This window comes from Gorilla gorilla, chromosome 1 (genome assembly GCF_029281585.2).
Source record: "Gorilla gorilla gorilla isolate KB3781 chromosome 1, NHGRI_mGorGor1-v2.1_pri, whole genome shotgun sequence".
Taxonomy (NCBI): domain Eukaryota; kingdom Metazoa; phylum Chordata; class Mammalia; order Primates; family Hominidae; genus Gorilla; species Gorilla gorilla.
Window position 1 is genome coordinate 183328187 of NC_073224.2, and position 22158 is coordinate 183350344.

A 22158-nucleotide genomic window follows, 5' to 3' on the forward strand; every position below is an offset into this window, starting at 1 on the left:
TCTGAGGGAAAACCGAAGGGGGTGAAAATAGGGGGTGAGACTGGGGCCCGATCCTAGGGAATGGAAAGACTTGGAAGTCAAACTGGAAGAAGAGACGGGCCTCGGGTGTCGGGAGCTAGGGGCTGTAAAAGGGAAGAGTCGGGAGGGGAGACTGCGGGAAGGGCCCTGGCCAAAGGGGCAGTGGCAGGAGAGCCTCTAGGAAGCTCCTCAAGTCTCGTCTGAGGCTTTTGGATACGGGTCGCGGCACAGGGAGAACGCACGCAGCTCTGTACTCTCTTGAATTGTCCTCCTCTACTTATTCTGTAATTCCCAATTATTTTGTCCTATAGATGGAAGAGACCCTCTCCACCAGAGCTCTCAATTTTAACTAATTTGCCCACAGTTTTCCAAAAAATCTCAGTCACGGTATTTGCTCGACTGTTTTTTAGCACATGCTTATATAAATATGTAGTTTTACCACGCGCTTATATAAACATATAGTACCGAAATGTGATACAGCTGTACAAGAAGGAAATGGGAAAGACGTGGGAAGGGAAACAATATTCTGCCCGCAGAAAGTAAAATACGTAAGCGACAGAGGAATGGTGAAGGGCGAGGCCAATGCAAGGTCACATATTAAAGGGAGAATAAATGTGATATAGAAGTGAAAAGAGTAAGAGGAAATTAGAAGCATGATGCCTAGGCAGCGTGTTCAAAGACTGACCTCCCCACCCTCCCCCCCCACAAAAAAAGAAAAAAGACTGGCAAAGAATTAGGTAATAAAGCGATTATCTCTGCCTCTCTTCCTTCTCTCCCGCCCTTCCTTCCCTCCTTCCTTCCTTCCTTTAATGTTGTCTCATTCTTTAATGTTGTTCTGTCTTTCAGTGATTAAAGTTTATTTGCTTCTCACCACACACACAAAAAGATTCGTATACAATATGTTTGTTAATTAGCTTGACTTATAGCCATTCCACAATCAATATATTTCAAAACATATACATACTAAATATATACAATTTTTATTTGCCAATGAAATAAAAAATTTTAAAACAGTAAAATAATTCTGTTTGGGGATAAGTAATTAAGGATTAGTCAAACATTTATAGCACTGCATGCCAGTAGAGTTTCAAGGTCACATTCCTCAAACATGAAGTCTCTTGAACACTGTTTATATGTAAATTGAAATGTATTGATCAAAAAGAATAGGACACAACAAAACTTTGTTTTCTGATAAGTACTAAATATAGAAATTTCAAACATTCATTCTCATCCAAACATGAAGACAATCTGATGAGAGATCACAGCTTATAAATTATAGATATCACAGGTGTTAAACAGAGGCTATTTTTGTTCATTCTTCAGATCATCTTTCTTGCTGACAAGTATCATCTAGGAATCACTCTACCTCGCTGGCAATTTTGAGAAAATAGTTATTTTTGTGCTGAACTTTCATCTGGTTAAGGGTCATTCCTTCAGTATTCAAGTGAGTAAGAAAAGACCTATTCTGCTTTTGAGGTATGAGATGTATATGTCTTCTGCTCTAATATCCCGTTAAAAGATGTTGAAAAGTCTTCACTTGAAGTTAGATGATTGCTTTCTTGAAGCTACATAAAGACTAACTGTAAATTGAGATTTCAAAGCATTTCGTACTGTCTTAACTATTTGTTGATAAATACTGTAAGTTAAATTATTATATACTTCATAACTATGATTCTTACATAGCTACTGTGGACTACCTTATAGTTTTGTTACTATGTGAAACATCTATGATACTTTGTTGATTAAGAAGTTCATTTAAACACAATTATTTAATTGTCATAAAAGAAAGATTATTTTTCCCATTTTATAGACGATAAAACTTAGTTTTTCCCTTTCTGATTTGCCCAGGGCTAAAAAGTGGCAGAGTCAGAACTCATATCCAGTTCTGACTTGTCCTTCAGTCTGCCTATTATACCGCAGCTGCCTATGCCAAAAGAAAGTATGGTGCTCTAAGAAAGTTAAAAATTGTCACAGTTGTGGTTCCATTTTCATATTTTTATTATTTCTTGGGCAGTCCAATAATATATCCTATAAATTTGTAAGTATTTAAACTACTTTTTGTTGTTTTTGTGACTTTTATTTAGAGGAAAGGTTGAATGGTAAGTGGGTAAGAAGGACAACTCTTGGTGGCAGTACTCAGCCCTCTTGTTGTCCTGGACACTTCAGATAAGGTTCCATATTTGCCTCTTCCTACTCAGCAGTAGAAAACCCGACAGTTAATCAGAGTAGATCTCCTTGAGGGTCATGCCTCTTGGAGGTCTCACCCCTAAAGATGACCTGGTAAATGCAATGTTCCCATTTTATTATCTTCCAATGAAGGTTTCACGCCGCTATTGTTTAGTACCAATCTCTAAGGCCGGTGCCCCAGGGAGGTGTTCAATTCTTAGCGCTGGTCCAACTATTACTGCTTTACCCTCCTGCTTCTGAAACTTTGGGGTTGTTTTACCTTCAAATATTCTAAAATAAGTCCTGAATAGGACATTAATGCAAGACCACTAAACTAATATACTGTACTAGACACCATTGGTATTATCAGTAACCAATTATTTCAAGTCTTTGCTCACAGTCACCTTCTTGGTGAACCCTACCCTGGCCACCCTATTTAAGTTGCAGTTTCTTTTTTTTTTTTTTTTTGTAATTTTTTTTAAATTTTTTTTTTTTTTTTTTTAGAGACAGGGTCTCGCCATGTTACCCAGGCTGGTCTCAAACTCCTGGACTCAAGTGATTGTCCTGCCTCAGCCTCTCAAAGTACTGAGATTACGGGCGTGAGCCACCGCACCAGGCCTAAATTGCGGTTTTATCTCACTCATGCTCTCTGCCCTGCACTCTCGTCCCCTGACCCTCCTCAACTTTTTTACATAGCACTAGCCATCTAACATACTATTTAATTTATGTGCTTATTATATTTTTGTCTGTTTCTCCCAATTAGAATCTAAACTTCACAAAAGAAGAGAGGCCTTTTTTCTCTATTTTGTTCACTGATGTATCGTTAGCTCCCGGGACAATGCCTGACAAAATATAGATATCCAAGCAGATTCAGAATGTGGCACCTGAAGTTTATTCAGTGTGGGGGAATCTCTTTAAGAGAAAAAAAATGCAAAATTGGGTATGAAAGTGAGAATTTGAAGTGAAAAACAACTCTCTACAAATTTATAAAAGCTGACAAATGCCACAAACATCCCCAAATCCAGAAAAATAACAATACTTTTATAAATTAATTATCTAACATACCTCTATAATACCTGTTTTCTACATTTTCTGGCTGTATACCCTTTGATTACCTCTTCATATTTTGTAAATTTTTAAATAGAATAGAAAGATAATTCTGACATTAAGCATGATTCATTAAGTTTTTCATTACATGTTTCTTTTTAGGTTTTCCATTGTACATGTTTAATATAGCTAATATAGAATTTATCAATTCTATTATATACATTATACATACATATAGATAGATACATATATGTATTTATATTTACATATTATATATGCAAATGATATGTTCATACCCCACTTGCTGTTTCTGGGGCCTGGTGGAACCTGGTATATCATTCCAAAAATATTTGCTAAATTGAATTTTAGAAAGGGTTAGTTACTAAGCTAGAGAATCAAGTAACAACAATACAGGGAAGAGTGCAGTTTTATTTGATGTATACATATATTAAAGGCAAAGCATAATTTTACATCTCAGCACAGCAGTCATTAGTGAGGTTAGAGAGGCATGAGTTAGCACCTTTGAAGTCTATAGATTCATGATATAGGGCTTCTATGGCTGTCTCCAATTTAAAATAAAAAAGTTGGACACTCGATGAATAATAAAGGATGTTTATGGTATTTTATAGGAAGTACAAGCTCAATAATTACATTTTTTAAATTTTGTGTGAAAAACTTCAAACATACACAAAAGTAGAGTAACATAAATAACCTTAGCATCTGTGATGATCAACAATTGTCATCATTTACCCATCTATCTCTGCACTTTTTAAATTTATTTTCAGGAGTGTGTTAAAGTAAATAAGCAGATTATTTCACTGACAAATACTTCAGTATATAGGTCTAACAGATAAGCACTTCTTTTTAACACAACCATACTACTACTAACATATCTAACAAAATTAGCACTAATTCCTTACTGTTATGAAATACCCACTCTGTGGTGAATATCCCTTGATTGTCTCAGGAATGTAGTTTTACAGTTGGTTTATGCTAATCAGGATCAAAAAAGTCACACTTACCATTTTGTCAATACATCTCTTTTAATATGTAGTGTTTTCTCTTCCCACTCTTTTTTAAAAATGTCATCTATTTGTTGAAACATCGAATTATTTTAACTGTTGAATATCCTGATCTTGTTGGATTTATCTCAATAATTATTCATGATCACAAGAGGTAGTAGAGAAAGCTCAGTATTTGGAATAAAAAATCATGGCCTGGTGCAATGGCTCACACCTGAAATCCCAACACTTTGGGAGGCCGAGGCAGGTGGATCTCTTGAGTCCAGGAGTTCGAAACCCGCCTGAGCAACATGGTGAAAATGTGTCTGTACAAAAAATAACTGGACTGGTGGGGTGCGCCTGTAGTTCCAGCTACTAGGGAGGCTGAGGTGGGAGGATCACCTGAGCCTGGGAGGCAGAGATTGCAGTAAGCCAAGATCACAGCACTGCATTTCAGCCTGGGCAACTGAGCAAGACCTTGTCTCAAAATTATATATATAATTAAATATGTGTGTATACATATATATACATATATGTATGTATGTATATATGTACATATATATGTGTATATATAAATACATATACTCTCTCTATATATTATCTATGTGTATATATTTGTATATGTACATATATATCCTGAGTTCATGTTCCATCTTAGCCTCTTAGCAATGTGTCCTTAAACAGATCATTTCACTTCTTATTGGTAAAACTAATAGTGTTGAACTAGACTATGAAGTACTAAAGTACTTGTCAGTTGTTGGGACATTCAACTCCCAAACTCCACTCCCTGTTTTAGAGTTAAACAATAGAGGGAAAAAGATAGAGTAATTACTGTAAAGTATTGTAGGTCACCGTCCAAGGTATCTCAACGAACTGATCTTGCCACATTATTTTCCCTATACACAGTTTATCTCCTAATATTTATCATCACTGGTTTGTAAGGTTAAGAGAATACTATTATGGGCCTAGCCCCCTTCAAAGACATAAGTAGATACACATGACAATACTTGAAACCCTTTAAAGGAAATGTAATAAATAATTTTGAGATGTTATTTTTAGCAGGTACCCTAGTAACAAATATTATACTTAATCCATTTTCATTTTGTGGCTGAGTACATTTCTAAATTGCTTCAATATGAGTCAACATTATAATTTTCAGTGCAGCTGAGAAAAAATACAACATTTTGGATCAGACTTCCTTCATGAGCAGATGCATTAATTGGAATAATAAAGGTTGTTTGCTTTGCTGTATAAACATTATGGATCTGACAGCACTTTTAGAATCTTGCTTTCATGTGTGTGTTGACAGCTTGTCTGAAAAAAAGCTCAAACACACTTTTAGATCAGTTAAATCAATTATTTCCCTCTTGGCATGGATTCAGTGACTATCTGTACTGAATACTTTTGAACTGGTGAAGTTGGAGTAAGTAGATACCAGTGTCACCTTGAGTTGATTATCATCTCTGTTAGGGCTGTCCGTTGGAATTAAAACACCCCTTGACAAAACTGTGTAATATACTATTATTTGAAGCCTTTTATAATACTCTTTTAATGACCTCAAGTGGGTGTTAATGCTTTGGCTGTTGGCACAATCCCGTTAACATTAACTATTAAGCTTTGACATGATTAATGCAAACTTAAGATAAATTAGGTAATTTCAAGTTCTAAATGCTCTATAAATAATAAACTAATTCTCCTTCCAAGAATAAGGACCTTAAAAAAATCAGATAATTCCATTTCTTTTTTTAATTTGTATGTAGGCTTAGACTAGGTGCCCTTTCAAGACTCTGGGGTTTCAATTCTGTAAAATTCTGTTAATAGTTTTTAAAAGCATTAAGTAATAAACTTTTCACCTTCTACTTTTAAAATATTGAAATGTTTTTAAATTGTTACACAACTAGCTATTCCACAGACAAAAGATTTCTAGATTCTCGGAGTATATCATTGCTTTGTTCTAAGTACATTCATTCATTGAACAAAGATATATTGAATACCTACTGAGTGGCACACTACTCTTCTAGGCACTGGGAATGTAGCAATGAACAAAACAGATAGTATAGCCTATCTTATTTACCACTTATAATGGTACTTTTTGTCAAAGAAAATAATAATTAATGACACTTATTAAAGACAGTAAGGCAGACTTTATTTGGGACTATTGTGAAAGGTATAGGACCTCCTGCAATGAGGTTTTACAGTAGGAGACAGAGATGGGGCTCAACTCCAAATACAACAAAGAAAAGTAGAGATTTATAGCCAAGGAGGAGGGACAAGATGTGTTGATGAATGGAAAATTACTAGGAGGGTGGGGTAATTCTTTGCTAAACGGACCTAACAGGATTCTTGCTGAAGGCAGGCCAGGGTGATCAGCTATTACCCAGGGAATGGTGTGAGGGTGAGAAATTTGGTTAGACATCAAGAGGATCAGGTAGTGAGGGTGGGGAATTTTGGCTAAATTGGCTTAGCAGAATTCTTGCTAAAACTGGGCTCTTGAAGACATGCCCAAGGACAGGACCTAGTGGGTCAGAGGAGTCTGACTAGAGTTAGGTCGAGAAAAGAGTGTTTTGTTGCATTCTACTGTAAGAATGAGAAAATAAGGAGTCAAATAAATATATAATATGTAAGGTTAGTGTTAAGTGCTGTGAAGGAAAAGCAGAATAAATGAGTACAGAGATGAAAGTGGGGATGGGGGAGGGCAGGCATTTTATATAGGTCGTCAAAAAGTCTTTCTGAGAATGTAGCATCTAAGAATTATGTGCAGGAAGGAGCCATTGAAATAGTTGGGATAAGAGCATTCCAGGCAGAAGGAATAGCAAGTGCAGCGGTCCTGAGACAGTGCTAAAGGCATATTGGTGGAATAACAAGAAGGTTGATGTGTCCAGAGTGGTGTGGACAAGAAGGAGAATGAAAGCGTTTGTGGTTAGAATGCCTATAGCTAGATTATACTGGGTAAGCTGTATTAAAACCTTTAGATTTTTAAAAAAGTGTAGTCAAGTATATTCTGAGAATTTTTGAACAGGAGAGTGACACGATATGAATTATAAACTTAAAGATGGCTCTAGATGGTTGTGTGGAAGAGAGTCTAAGGGGTCAAAAGTGTAAACAAAAAAACTAATTTAGAGACTATTGAAGTAGACCAGATGAATGCTGATAGTAGCTTACACTAGGATGGTAGCAGTGAAAATGGTGAGAGGCATTCAGATTTGGCATGAAGATTTTGAAGTTAACACCAAGAAATTTTGGTGATGGTTAGATGAAAAGTGTGCAAAGAATCAAAAAAGAGAAATCAAAGACTTGGATTTTTGGCCCATACAATGAGATGAATAAGAGTGCCATAGACTGAAATGCCAAAGACTTTATGAGAAATAAGCTGGGGGAAAAGAAGGGAGGTTGCGGTACAAAATTCTGATCTGACCATGCGAAGTTTGAGATGCTTAATAGCAATCCCAAAGGACACACCAAGTAGGTAGTTTGTGACCAGAGTGAAGAGGCCCAGACTCAAAAATGTAAGTTTCAAAATCATCAGCATTGAGGGAAGAGGCCCAAATTCAAAATGTAAGTTTCAAAATCATTAGCGTATATCCCACAGGACTGGAGATCCCTTAGGAAGTGAATGTAGACAGCAAAAGGAAGAGACTCCAGGGCTGAACCATCCCAGACTTAGAAACCTATAAAAGGAAGAGGATTGGCTGGGCTCGGTGGCTCACTCCTGTAATCCCAGCACTTTAGGAGGCCGAGGCAGGCAGATCATGAGGTCAGGAGATCGAGAACATCCTGGCTGGCTAACACGGTGAAACCCCATCTCTACTAAAAATACAAAAAATCAGCCGGGCGTGGTGGCGGGCGCCAATAGTCCCAGCTACTTGGGAGGCTGAGGCAGGAGAATGGCGTTAACCTGGGAGCTGGAGCTTGCAGTGAGCCAGGATGGCGCCACTGCACTCCAGCCTGGGCGACAGAGTGAGACTCTGGCTCAAAAAAAAAAAAAAAAAGGAAGAGGATCCTGAAAAGAAATATCCACTAAGCCAAGAGGAAACTTAAGAGAATATTTTCAGCTGTTGTAAGGCATTATTATCAACTGTATCCAGTGCTACTCAAAGGTCAAGGAAGATGTGGATGAAGAGTTAACTATTGGATATGATGACTGTGACAAGTGACTTTGTAGTGGAGTGATGGAGATGAAAGTCAGAGTGAAGTGAGTTTATGAAAAAATTGAAGTGAAGAAATAGAGACAGTGGTTCTATACAATTCTTTTAAGTTTTGCTGTGAGGGAAATAGCAGCAAATGGAGGATATGGAAACAAGGGTAGATTTTTTAAGATGGGGAAAAGTATAGCATGTTTGTATGCTACTTGTATGATCCATAGAAAAGGACAAACTGATGTGTGAGAGAGAATGAATAACTGAAGAACATTTAGCAGTGAATCCAAATGACAGTCTTTCAAGACCTTTCACATCAGTTTTCCAGGAACTTGTACTCTAATGGAAAACATACACACTTCAGAAATAAATTTCAGCTGGGCACAGTAGCTCACGCACGTAATCCCAGATACTTGGGAGGTTGAGGCAGGAGGACCACTTGAGGCCTGGAGTTTGAGACCAGGCTGGGCAACAAAGTGAGGCTAGGACTATAGTCCCAGCAACTTGGGAGGATGAGGTGGAGAGATCCCTTGAGCCCAGGAGTTCCAGGCTGCAGTGAGCTATGATTGTGCCACAGAACTCCAGCCTGAGTGACAGAGTGAGACCCTGTTTCCAAAAAAAAAAAAAAAAAAAAAAAATCTAATAAATTTCAAAATGGTGCAAGAAGTGATATGACAAAGTTACATATAGGATTGACTAAAGAGTACTGAGCAGTAAGTTAAACGCTCTTTTATTTGACAAGGGGAAAAATGATGAGGACCTGAACCACTGGTAGTCCCAGTAAAGAAGGAAGGGAAAGGATGGATTTAAGGATTGTTTAGGAGAAAGAATAAATAGGATTTAGCAATTGCTTAGTTATTAATTAGAAGAACAATGAAGCAATTTGGGATGACTTAACAGATTTCTGGAATGATACAGAAATCTTGTGGATGGATTGATCATTCAAAAACAGTTCGTAGCCTATCACCTCCTTCCTTAAAAGTGTTCAATAATTTAACATAACCTAAAGATTAGTGTTTAAAACTCTTTAGCTTAGTGTTCACAGCCCCCAAAAAAGTCTGCCTTTTTGGTATGCTCTTTACCTTCTGTATTAGTCTACTCTCACACTGCTAATAAAGACATACCTGAGATGGGGTAATTTATAAAGGAAAGAGGTTTAATGGACTCACAGTTCCATGTGACTGGAGAGGCCTCACAATCATGGTGGAAGGCAAAGAAGGAGCGAAGTCATGTTTTGCATGGCGGCAGTTAAGAGAGAGCATTTGCAGGAGAACTCCCCTTTATAAAACCATCGGATTTCATGAGACTTATTCACTATCACCAGAACAGCATGAGAAAGAGCCGTTTTCATGATTCAATTACCTTCCACCAGGTCCTCCCCATGACACATAGGAATTATGGCAGCTACAATTTGAGCTCCCCTGTGGGGACACAGCCAAACCATATCACCTTCCTAATGTACTTCCTTGAAACTCAAGGAAGTAGTGGGTTCCAGTTTGAAAATTACTGGTCTACAGAGAAAAATCAAAGTCCTTAAGTCTGGATTCAAGGCTCTCTATGATCTGGTCCTTACCAACCCGATTTCTTGTCTCATCTTTGTTATCCAAAGCTCTAGTCATATCAAGTTTCTGTCAGTCCTGTGTATACACCAAGTTGGAGCAGGCCACTGCACCTTTACTCCCACTCTTATTGTCTGGTACTTCCTTCATCCTTGATATTCTCCATTACAATCTGCCTAACAAATACCTCCACATCTTTAAAAACTCACCTCCTCTATGAAGCATTTCCACAACCTCCCACACACATTTGACCTCCGTATCTTTAATAATGCTGTGCACCTTGGGTATTTAATTCAATCCATCATTGTACTTATCTGTTTACATGTCTTGTCCACCATTTGACTATCAATCCCTTGAGAGCAAGCACTGTGAACATAGTAGGCACTTAATGCATGTTAGTTAAATTAATGAGTAATAACTGAATGAAATCTCAGTTCAGAAATAACTTTTTTTTCTTTTCTTTGAAACAGAGTCTTGCTCTGTCGCCCAGGCTGCAGTGCAGTGGTGCAATCTGGGCTCAGTTCAACCTCCACCTCCTAGGCTCAGGTGATTCTCCCATCTCAGCCTCCACAGTAGCTGGGACCACAGGCAAGCACCACCACACTCGGCTAATTTTTTGTATCTTTAGTAGAAACAGGGTTTCACCATGTTGGCCATGGTTGTCTCCTGACCTCTAGTGATCCACCCACCTCAGCCTCCCAAACTGCTGGGATTACAGATGTGAGCCACTGTGCTCAGCCTCAGAAATAACTTTATCTTATTTTACCTATCCCTTCCCAGGTAGCACTGAAGGCTTTTTCCTATGTATTGTTCTGAGGCCCTATATCACCTCTGTTCTAGCACTATATTGTGGTATGACATTGTATTTGTTCCATGACATTATTTTTCTTCCTTTTTTTTTTTTGTTTGGTGTATGTGTCCCCTACCTAAAATATTCAAGGGCATGGATTTTATCCTGTTTATCTTTATATCCCCACCACTTGGGTACCCAATAAGTGTTTTAGGAAAGTATTATTTAATAATTAAAGAGCCACCTTACCCTTTAAAGTCATACATCATGTAATTATGCCCAGCTTTTTCCACTTTTGTGAAGAATTTTCTAATCATTCCTGGCTTGAATTCATCTTTCTCTCTAGAATTCTATTACCTGTAGTTTTCTCTCTTTTGAGTAATTGTCACTCTCTGGAACAGTTTATGATTTAGAGTGACTATAAAAGCCCAAGGACAAGAAAACTTTTATTCTTCGCTATATTGCTATACAGTTGTGGCTCTCAACCCTCCTTTTTTGTGTACTGCTATACTTGAGTAGCACACAGCCATACCAATTTCCAGGGTGCTCAGATTCATTCTACCCTTTCCTACTGGAAGAGGTAAAAAAGCAATACCCTCAAAGCTGATATGATTTATTTTATCAAAATAAACAATAAGCTACTGCATTTGCACCATTACTTGCTTCTATTTATAACAACCTCTTGCCCCACTGAGAATGACCATGTTATAGTCATTCTTTAAGTAGTGATGAATGAATTTAAAAAAGGAAGGAATGCTATTTCTATTGTCATGTCCACAGGGAAGTCAGACCATGCCTTTTATGCAAAACTGGTTTGCTCATTTAATATATTACTATTTATGGCCAGGCATAATTTATTTGTGTGGGCTAGAGGAACACAATATTGTCCTTCATAAACTAAATCCCAAATAAAATAATAACTTTACTTTGAAAAATTATGCTTTTTTTCCCAGACCATGCTAGCCTTGGCGACAAATTGAAATGTTGCAGGAACTGAGTTTTTCCTGATGTTTTACAAAATTCTGCTCTCTGTTCTCTATGGAACCCAAGTGACCCATACTCATTTCCATTTTCCAGTGTTCCTCGGCTCTGCTTGTCCATCCAGTGCTCATTGCCAAGTCCTAAAATTTAGGAGAAGGGATTTTGTTTTCTCTTCACAGTGCCTACAACCCTTTACCAATTGAAAAGATGATTTGGGGCCAGGCGTGGTGACTCATACCCGCGATCCCAGCACTTTGGGGGGCCGAGGCAAGTGGATGGCTTAAGGTCAGGAATTTGAGACCAGCCTGGGCAACATGGTAAAACCCCTTCTCTATGAAAAATAACAAAACATTTTAAATAATTTTAAAAGAAAAAATTATTTTATTCCTTTTTACAGGCCTTTATGAAGCAGGATCTGCAACAAATTTCTCAGGAAACGGGCTGAGCAACACATGAGGGATATCACCTACGAACAGTGATGAGTAGTTACTGTTGCAAACCATAATTGAGTTGCCCGAGTCTAGTGTACCTTTCTTCTTTTTTTTGCCACTTGGGTAATTCTCACCTTCTCAGGGAACATCTTCCACTTTCCCCCAAATTGGTGGCAGCTTTTTTTCCCCCCAGTTTGGTTTTCCTCATTGTATCATCATCCTAGTGCCCCAGAAAGCTTCTCCTAAAGGGGGCAGGGAGAGAACAACGCATGTTTCAAGGAGGTCCCCATGCAAATTTGACACTTTGGTACCCTTGCCAGTGTTCCAAAGTGACCATGCAGATGGCATTGCCACCATAATCCTGTTCTTTTTTTGAGACAGAGTCTTTTTTTGTTGCCCAGGCTGGAGTGTAGTGGCATGATCTCAGCTCACTGCAACCTCCACCTCCCGGGTTCAAGCGATTCTTGTGCCTCAGCCTCCATTACAGGTGTGTGCCTCCATGCCCAGCTAATTTTTTGTATTTTTAGCAGAGATGAGGTTTCACCACATAGGCCTGACTAGTCTCAAACTCCTGGGCTCAAGTGATCTGCCCAGTGCAGCCTCCCAAAGTGCTGGGATTACAGGCACAAGCCACCGCACCCAGCCCATAATCCTGTTCTTATGTTCTTTCATTATTTATTCACTTGATTACTAACATAGATTACTTAATAAATTGTGTAGAATTTCAGGCACACTTAGGGAAGTAATAAAAATTATAATGTATACTGAGATGCTTATCATGCCATCTCCCATGAGTTTTTCCAGGAAAAAAAAAATAGAGGTCAAAACTATCTTCAACTGTATTCTCATAAGTGGGGCTTTAAAATGCTCCCATGAAGAATAAAAAGAAATCATCCTATCTTCCTCTATTTTTAAAATGTATATTTAAAGGCTTTTCTGATATTTCTCAAATGTTTTAGGAACAATGAAAAAATAAATTGAGAGGTATTCTCTTTTTTTGTACTGATTCTAAGTCACTTTATAAAACATCTACTTCTTTTAATATGCTTTATTCAGTTAATTATAATTTGGTTTGCTATAAAGTTTACTCATTGGGGAAATATTTTTTAGTAAACTAAATGCTAGTTTTTCAGAATGTAATTCAAGCCTAAAGAATTTTTTGGCCGGGCGCAGTGGCTCACACCTGTAATCCCAGCACTTTGGGAGGCCGAGGTGGGTGGATCACGAGGTCAGGAGATGGAGACCATCCTGGCTAAGATGGTAAAACCTCGTCTCTACTAAAAATATGGAAAAAAAAATTAGCCAGGTGTGGTGGTGGGCACCTGTAGTCCCAGCTACTCGGGAGGCTGAGGCAGGAGAATGGTGTGAACCTGGGAGGTGGAGCTTGCAGTGAGCCGATATCGTGCCACTGCACTCCAGCCTGGGCGACTCAGCAAGACTTTTTCTCAAAAAAAAAAAAAAAAAAAAAGAAAAAGAGAATTTTTTATTGTCTAACATGCTAGATACAAAAGAATTATCCTATGAACAACACCCTCAAGGCTTTTACCTTCTCAAGGAGAAGACTTGTACCCATGAAATAATTTTAAAACAAGTTACTTACTTTTTAACTCATGGATTTAAATGGCACCTCATTATATTCCTTTCACCAAGCTCTATTTGGTTATATAAGAAAGAAGTTAACTGGATTTTTGCTACCTATTTTCATTGACTATTACAAAACACTTGGAGTCATAGACTTATAAAATAAGAGTGTGATTATACACCCTTTATGCCCTTTTCTTTACTACCCCATTCTAAAATCTAATGGGATCTTTATGATGCCCACAGGGCAAAAGCTAAGTCATGTGGTAATTTCTTAATGAAAACAACCTGGAAGACAAGGAGGAATTTTTTTTCTTTGAGATAGAATTAATCAAAACTGTCTTTAACAAACGTCGTGTTTCTAAGTCCCAACATTGGACTATGTTCCTTGAATCCAAACTCAGCTTCCATTCTGAATTATTGCTGGAAAGGCTCTCAGCATTGGTTGTATAGACACCTGTTGTTAACTCTTATCACTTGCCTCTTACTTTGCCTCTTAGTTTACTGATTAAGTCTAATCTGCATTCTTGATACTTAGCCCTGTTTTCCATTCCTACTTTATTCAACATCTGAAAAGCTCAACAACTTCTTGATCATCTCCATCAGTCCAAAACTCGTTCTGTGAAATTTGGACTCACCCTAGGAAACTCTAGGCTTTCACCTGAAGTTGGCATAATATCAGATAAACCAGGAACATACCACTCTGTCAAGTTTCTTGGTCACAACAAGTAATATCCTTAACCTGGTCATCACCTAGCATTTATCGACATTGAAAAGAGAGATTGCTCTTTCCTCTTTCTTGAAAGAGGGTGCCACAAACACTTATTCTTGGACTCTATTTAAAGACAAATCTATTGAGAGGTATCAGATGAAGATATATGTAGATTAGTTGTAGAGGGAATGAATAACTTTATGAATTGGGGAAATGAATTCCTAGTTTGGTTAAAAGCATATTCTATACCTTATTTCCTGTTCAATAAATGGAGCATTTTCGTGGAAAAAAGCCAAAAGTTTTATGAATAGTCCCTTACTTTTTCCCATCTGTTAGAAACATTTTTCAAATATAAATTAAAAATAAATCCCTACAAGAATTTGCATGTTCTCACTCCTTTGCTGTTGGGAGCTCTATATTATTTGTGTCACGAGTCTTAGCCTAGATTGTATCTGATGGAATCCTTCCACTAAATGCAATAATCAGATAAAAAGAACTTGATCTTACTATATTCCAAGTGCTTTTCTGCACTAAACAAAAATTTTGAGAATTCAGATGTTAACTATTTTAAATCATTTTACTATTTCTTCCATAATATGTCTAAGATTCTAAATTTAAATTTTCTGAATATTCATTACAAATCTGATATTTCATGAAACAAGACAGCTTTTTTGTCAATTTTTGGATAATTCATCTAGTCTCTATACTGTTATTCCATTTTGACCTATAAGGAAAAAAAAAAACCAACATCACTTAAACACTTGACTAAGAAATCACATCCATTTGAGTCCTCAGAAGTTTTGTCATGAACAATTAAGTTTCAAGATCTCTTTTCCTTTCGTATAACCACATTAAAATAATTTTTTCTACTTTTTTTTTTTTTTTTTTTTTGGAGACAGAGTCTTGCTCTGTCGCCCAGCCTGGAGTACAGTTGCGGGATCTCTGCTCACTGCAAGCTCCGCCTCCCGGGTTCACGCCATGCTCCTGCCTCAGCCTCCCGAGTAGCTGGGACTACAGGCGCCCGCCACCACGCCCGGCTAATTTTTTTTGTATTTTTAGTAAAGGCGGAGTTTCACCATGTTAGCCAGGATGGTCTCGATCTCCTGACTTTGTGATCCACCCGCCTCAGCCTCCCAAAGTGCTGGGATTACAGGCGTGAACCACCACGTCCGGCCAATATTTTCTACTTTTGACACATGCTTAGTCTATCTATAACTACAGAATTGTAAAATCTTGGTTTGGAGGAGCAAGGGGAATTGTAGAGATGATATCACTATACTATTTCTGGATGACTTGAAAGATGCGATTTTGTATGAACTTCATCTTAAAGTACTTCATGACTTCAGTGTGAAATTTAAATTATAAAAAATACGCAGCTGAGCCAAGTGAGTTTAGCAATAATTTTATAGAAATTGAAATGTTTATTATATGTGCTGAATGGTAATAGAAAACAGTTTGCATTCTACTATTTCCATTTTTTAAAAATTATCAGCTTTTTCATTCGTTTCTATTGTTGTCTGCTATTTACTGTGAAGGCACTGCATTATACAACCTAATTGAAATGTTTTTAACAGTGTTAGTATAGTAACAGTCCTCCTGACAGTCTCATAACTACAGGATGTCAATCTCTGAAGGTATTCCCAGTAAGGAAATCACAAAAGAAATAAATGTAGAAAGAACAAATTCAAGAACTGATTTTCATCAGTAGTATAGTAAATGAATAGTGAGTACTCCAGTGATATTTCCTAAACATATAAAAATTGTTTGCACAGATCTCTGTCTTATACACACACACACACACACACACACACACACACACACACACACACACACAGCTTAGCAGGAAAATACTTCAGTATATAACAGAATGTTCAACATTGTTTCTTTAAAATCAAATAATCTCACTGAGGGAAGGAAAAGTGAAAAGTCTCAGGTAGGAAAAGAAAATGGGGAGGAAAAAACCAATACAGGATGTTAGTTCTTCCATGTTATATAATATAAATAATTTCAGCACTGAAAAAGGAATAGTAAGAACAATATATTCTGGATTATGTATGCATGCATTCATGTAGTCATTCAACAAACATTCATTGAGTGCCCACTCTGTGCTAAGGATTTTACTCGGCCTTGGGTATATGAAGAAAAAAAAAAAAGCTTTATTTTTATCTCAGAAATGAAAAATCAGAAAGCATAATGACAAGTAAAATGATAGAGGTAAGCACAAGGTATGAAAGAAGCCCGGAAGAGGCATAAATACTCTTTTGTTTTATGCTATCTTATGTTTGATTGATGTATTAGATTTCTTTCTCTAAATTTCCACTCTGGCTCCCAAGCAATCATGTTCTTTGCAAGGAGTTGTCCAAAGAAATATTTAAAATTTCCTTAAATTTACAGTGCCATTTTAGTATTTAACTCTTTTTGCAACTCAGGCACATGATTTAGCTTTTTAATCTGTAGTCATAGTAGATTGTGTTATTTTTCAGCTAATATTTACTCTCCTATATCCTCACCCACCCCATGGAAAGAATATATGTCACTTCATCAACAAAAGGCTTGGCCATGTGACTTTCTTTAGCCAATGGAATGTCAGTAGATGTAATTTACCACATCCTTGCAGAAGTTTTAGATGTGCCTGCATGAATTGGCTTGGTCTCTTGAGCTTCTGATCTCTACCAAAAGAAGCGCTTTCCTCAGGCAGTCCAGGACTGCAAAAACACATACAGCCCAGCAAAGCTGTAGCCAACGCAAAGGCCTGTAAGCATGAAATAAATCTTTATTATTATAAGCCACTGACGTCTTGGGGTTGTTTCTTACTATAGCAAACATTGACTAATACAAGTGTTGACTTTATAAGCACACTGTAAGAAAAGCCATAAGCAATATAAACAAAAGGCAGGATGTTTAAATTTACTTTCAAAACAAAAAGATGCTAATGTTATACACAGATTGTGGAATATGCTACAGTTGTGTCATCCTTAACACAGCTACTTTTTCACCTTTTAGTACCAGAGTGTATGCATAAGATGCGAATATTTAGGAGCCAGACAGTAACCTATAGGTATGTCTATGTGTCTATATATTTGTGTGATTAATAGCTGTGGATCTGTCATGATTCTTCTTACATTATAAAATTTAAAAGGACAGTGAGTCATTTTTATAATAAAATCTATTGCCATCATTCTAATTCAACCCAAATAACTTAGATGGGACAGAAACTCTGTTTTACCCTAATAAAATAGAACTTAAGGCTTAGTAAATGCTTCAGACAGTTTTCTCTATGTACCAGTGACCACACACAAAAAAAATAATAAGTATTGTATGACTACAGTGTTACATAACTATATACCACGGATATGTGCGATAATAAAAAGAGCAAGAATACCAAACATGGGTAATTTCCCTCATTTGTAGCAAGATTCTGGTTCAAAAACTGAGAAATATTTCTTGTTCAATATTGTACATTAGTAATGGATCCCAAAACTTTAAAAGCATCTATGACTAACATTTATCCTGCATATGCTTCTGCTATTCTCACTAGACCATATTTGCAATATTATAGGAAGTTGGCTATCTCAAAGTAGACTGTTCTAAAATTAATTATAATGTTGAAGATCTGTGTGTGTGATGGCAGAAAACATGTAACTGTATAAACCAAAATGATGTTATGCCATTCCCAGGGTGAATAGTTTTATGTACTCTAAAATCATGCAAGAAAGCCTGCTTTTATAAATTGAGAAATGTTTTATAAGCACCAGTGGGATACAAACTTCTTTTCACAAAGACATACATTGACTCATTCCTCAAGTATCTGGTATTTGTGATCTAAATGAAAAGTATTTTTGTAGCTGATTTTTTGCAATAGCTTTTCATTGTACCCTGCAGATATATTAATGTGTTTTTATCATGTTGACATCTTATTATAAACAAATCCATTTTATGTTAAACTTAGGTGTTTCTCCCATGCATGTATTAAGAGGAAGTTGGGGACTAATTTGCATCAAGGAAGCATCTCTAACAGTTCCTCCAGGAGTCCCTGTAGACTTTTACCAGCTTGAGACTGAATATTTGAGGGGGAGGGGGTCAGGATACAATCATCTAAAATGCAAACAAAAAAAGTGTTTTCCTAAAGTTCTCCGAATTAAAAAGAAAAGAATATGTTTAGGATACAATACACAAATTTATTTGAATTCCTTTGCCAATTCCAAGTGAATCCACAGCCAAACGAATGAAACTTATGGTTGCAGAGGCTTATTACTTCTTCATTTTATAAAAATAAAATCACAAGTGATTGTGAACCAGTTGGTCTGAATTTATACTTATAGCAAATAAGTATAAATTACTTCCTCTGCTTTCTCAAGGTGCTGAATGGAAGCATTTGTCATAAATTCATCATAGACTGAATGTATGAGACTGAATATTAGGACTGAAAATACCCTTTTAAGAAGTCATTTTTGCCCATTCATTCTTTGTTTTGTTCCTTTGTCCTTCTGTTTCTTTATTTATTCAGTCATTTCGCAATAAATATTTATTGAGCTCTTCCCGTGAAGTAGGCACTGTGCTAAATTTTGGGGATACAGTGGTAAATAAAGACAATTTATTTTGGAGGAGTTCCAAAGACAATTCCAGATCTTTCTCAGATTTACTGATCCATTTATTCCTGTTTATTTCCAACACATAATACAATGAAAACAGTCAAACAGACATGAATTTAATTTGCATTTCATCTTGGGCAAGATGTTTAAATTCTCAGAACCTTAGCTTTCATATCTCCTATCTACCTCAAAGAATGATGGAAAGTGAATTACAAAGATAACCTATAAAACTGCTTGACATGTTGTTCTCCACCCCCACCCCAAATATCACTGTTTCCTACATATGTTGGGTCCTAGAGGTATAAATTGATAGGATACATTTTCTAGCACTGTGCTTAGTTGTAGCTAAGAATATAGAGAAAAAACAAATGATGTTCCTGCCTTCTAGAAGATGACATTTAGAATAATAATGACTAACATTTGATATATACCAATGACTGTTCTGAGCACTATAAATGGATGAACTCACATATCTTCACAATAATGCATGAGACAGGAATTGTAGGCATCATGTTTTCTGAATGGGGAAGCAGAAGCACAGAAAGTTAACTTGGCCGAAGTCACACAAATAGTGAGTAGCAAGGTAGAATTCAAACCTAGGCGCCTGTCTCCGAAACTTGTGTTCTTAATCACCATACCTCACTGCCTCTCAAGAGGAGGCTATTAAGTACAAGAAAATTACTGTAACTGTTTTATGAGTAGTTTAAGCAGTAAGTGAATGAGAGAAGAGAAATCAGGGGATTTGGTCCAGAACCTGAAAAACTAATCACATTTTAATAGAAAGAAATGTAATGATGAAGAGAGATACTATAGGGCATTTTGGGAAAGTTTTATCACTTTAGAAAATGATTCTTTCATACATCTAACCCAAATATATTATGTTGGACCTCAAATCATTCCATTTAGTGGAGATACGGAACATGTATTTAGAAAAGTAACTAAAAAATATTATCGTTTCTGATTTATAAAAGTAACACATGCTAATAATAGGAAACCTAATACAAATAGCAAAGTATAAAGCAAAACATTTTTAAAAACCACTCCTAGTTTCATCATCCAGAAAAGATAATAACTTTAATATTTAGATATTGTATCAGTCTGTTTTCACACTGCCATAAAGATACCACCCGAGACTGAGTAATTTATGAAAGAAAAAGGTATAATTGACTTACAGTTCCAAATGGATGGGGAGGCCTCAGGAAACATACAATCATGGTGAAAGGCAAAGGGGAAGCAAGGCATGTCTCACATGGCAGCAGGAGAGCAAGAGAGAGCTCAGCAGAAAGTGCCAGACACTTACCAAACAATCAGATCTTGTGAGAACTCTCTCACTATCACAAGAACAGCATGGGAGAAACAGCCCCCATGATCCAATCACCTTCCACCAGGTCTCTCCCTCAACATGTGGGGATTGATGAGATTTGGGTGGGGACACAGCCAAACCATATTATTTTGCCCCTGGCCCCTCCCAAATCTCATGGTTTTTTTTTTCACATTTCAAAACCAATCATGCCTTCCCAACAGTCTCCCAAAGTCTTAACTCGTTCTAGCATTAACTCAAAAGTTCAAGTCCAGCCAGGCACAGTGGCTCACATCTGTAATTCCAGCAGTTTGGGAGGCCAAGGTGGGCAGATCACCTGAGGTCAGGAGTTCGAAACCAGCCTGGCCAACATGGTGAAACCTCGTCTCTACTAAAGATACAAAAATTAGGCAGGCATGGTGGCAGGCGCCTGTAATCTCAGCTACTTGGGAGGCAGAGGCAGGAGGCTCATTTGAACCTGGGAGGCAGAGGTTGCAGTGAACCAAGATCGTGCCATTGCACTGCAGCCTGGGCAACAAGAGTGAAACTCCATCTCAAAAAAAAAAAAAAAGTTCAAGTCCAAAGTCTCATCTGAGGCAAGGCAAGTGTCTTTCACCTATGAATCTGTAAAATCAAAGGCAAGTTAGTTATTCCAAGATGGGTGGTACAGGCTTTGGGTAAATGTTCCCATTCCAAATGGGAGAAATTGGCTAAAACAAAGGGTCCACAGGGCCCATGCAAGTCCAAAGCCCACTCGGGCAGTCAGTAAAACTTAAAGCTCCAAAATAATCTCCTTTGACTCCATGTCTCACATCCAAGTCACACTGATGCAAGGGGTGGGCTCCCAAGGCCTTGAGCAGCTCAGCCCCTGTGGCTTTGCGGGGTTCACGCCCTGCGGCAGCTCTCATGGGCTGGCATTGTGTGCCCGTGACTTTTCCAGGCGCATAGTGCAAGCTGTCTGTGGATCTACCATCTTAGGGTCTGGAAGACAGTGGCCCTCTTCTCATAGCTCCACTAGGCACTGCCCCAGTGGGGACTCTGTGTGGGGGCTCCAAACCCACCTTTATCCTTTTCACTGCCCTAGCAGAAGTTCTTCATGAGGACTCTGCCTCTGTTGCAGACTTCTGCCCGGACATCCAGGTGTTTCCCTACATCCTCTGAAATCTAGGCACAGGTTCCCAAAGCTCAGCTCTTATCTTCTGCTCACCTGCAGGCCCAACACCACATGGAAGCCATCAAGACTTAGGGCTTGCACCCTCTGAAGCAATGGCCTGAGATGTACCTTGGCCCCTTTTAGCCAGAGCTGGAGCTGGAGTGTGAGATGCAGGGCACCAAGTCCTAAAGCTGTTCTGGTGAGAAAACCATTTTTCCCATGGGGCTTGTGATGGCAGGGGCTTCCATGAAGATATCTGACATGCCCTGGAGACATTTTCCCCATTGTCCAGGCTACCAACATTTGGCTAGTCATTACTTAGGCAAATTTCTGCAGCTAACTTGAATTTCTCCCTAGAAAATGGGTTTTTCTCTTCTGTCACATGGTCAGGCTGCAAATTTTTCAAACTTTTATGCTCTGCTTCCCTTTTAAACCTAAGTTTCTTATCTCCATCTGAGACCACCTCAGCCTGGACTTCATTGTCCATATTTCTATCAGCATTTTGGTCAAAACCATTCCACAAGTCTCTGGGACTTTCTAGACTTCCAAACATCTTCCTGTCTTTTTCAGAGGCTTCCAAACTGTTCCTACCTCTGCCTGTTACCCAGTTCCAAAGCCACTTGCACATTTTCACGTTATCTTTATAGCAATGCCCCACTCTTTGCGGTACGCATTTCCTGTATTCATCACT

At 37.8% G+C, this 22158-nt stretch overlaps 1 long non-coding RNA gene across 1 annotated transcript; it reads left to right on the plus strand.

Annotated features, from left to right (window-relative positions):
- Nucleotides 1-39: 39 nt before the first annotated feature.
- LOC115933761 (uncharacterized) lies at nt 40-17169 on the plus strand. The gene is made up of 3 exons (XR_008670825.2): nt 40-755; nt 1342-1462; nt 16906-17169. It is a non-coding gene; the product is annotated as an uncharacterized lncRNA (long non-coding RNA).
- Nucleotides 17170-22158: the final 4989 nt, after the last annotated feature.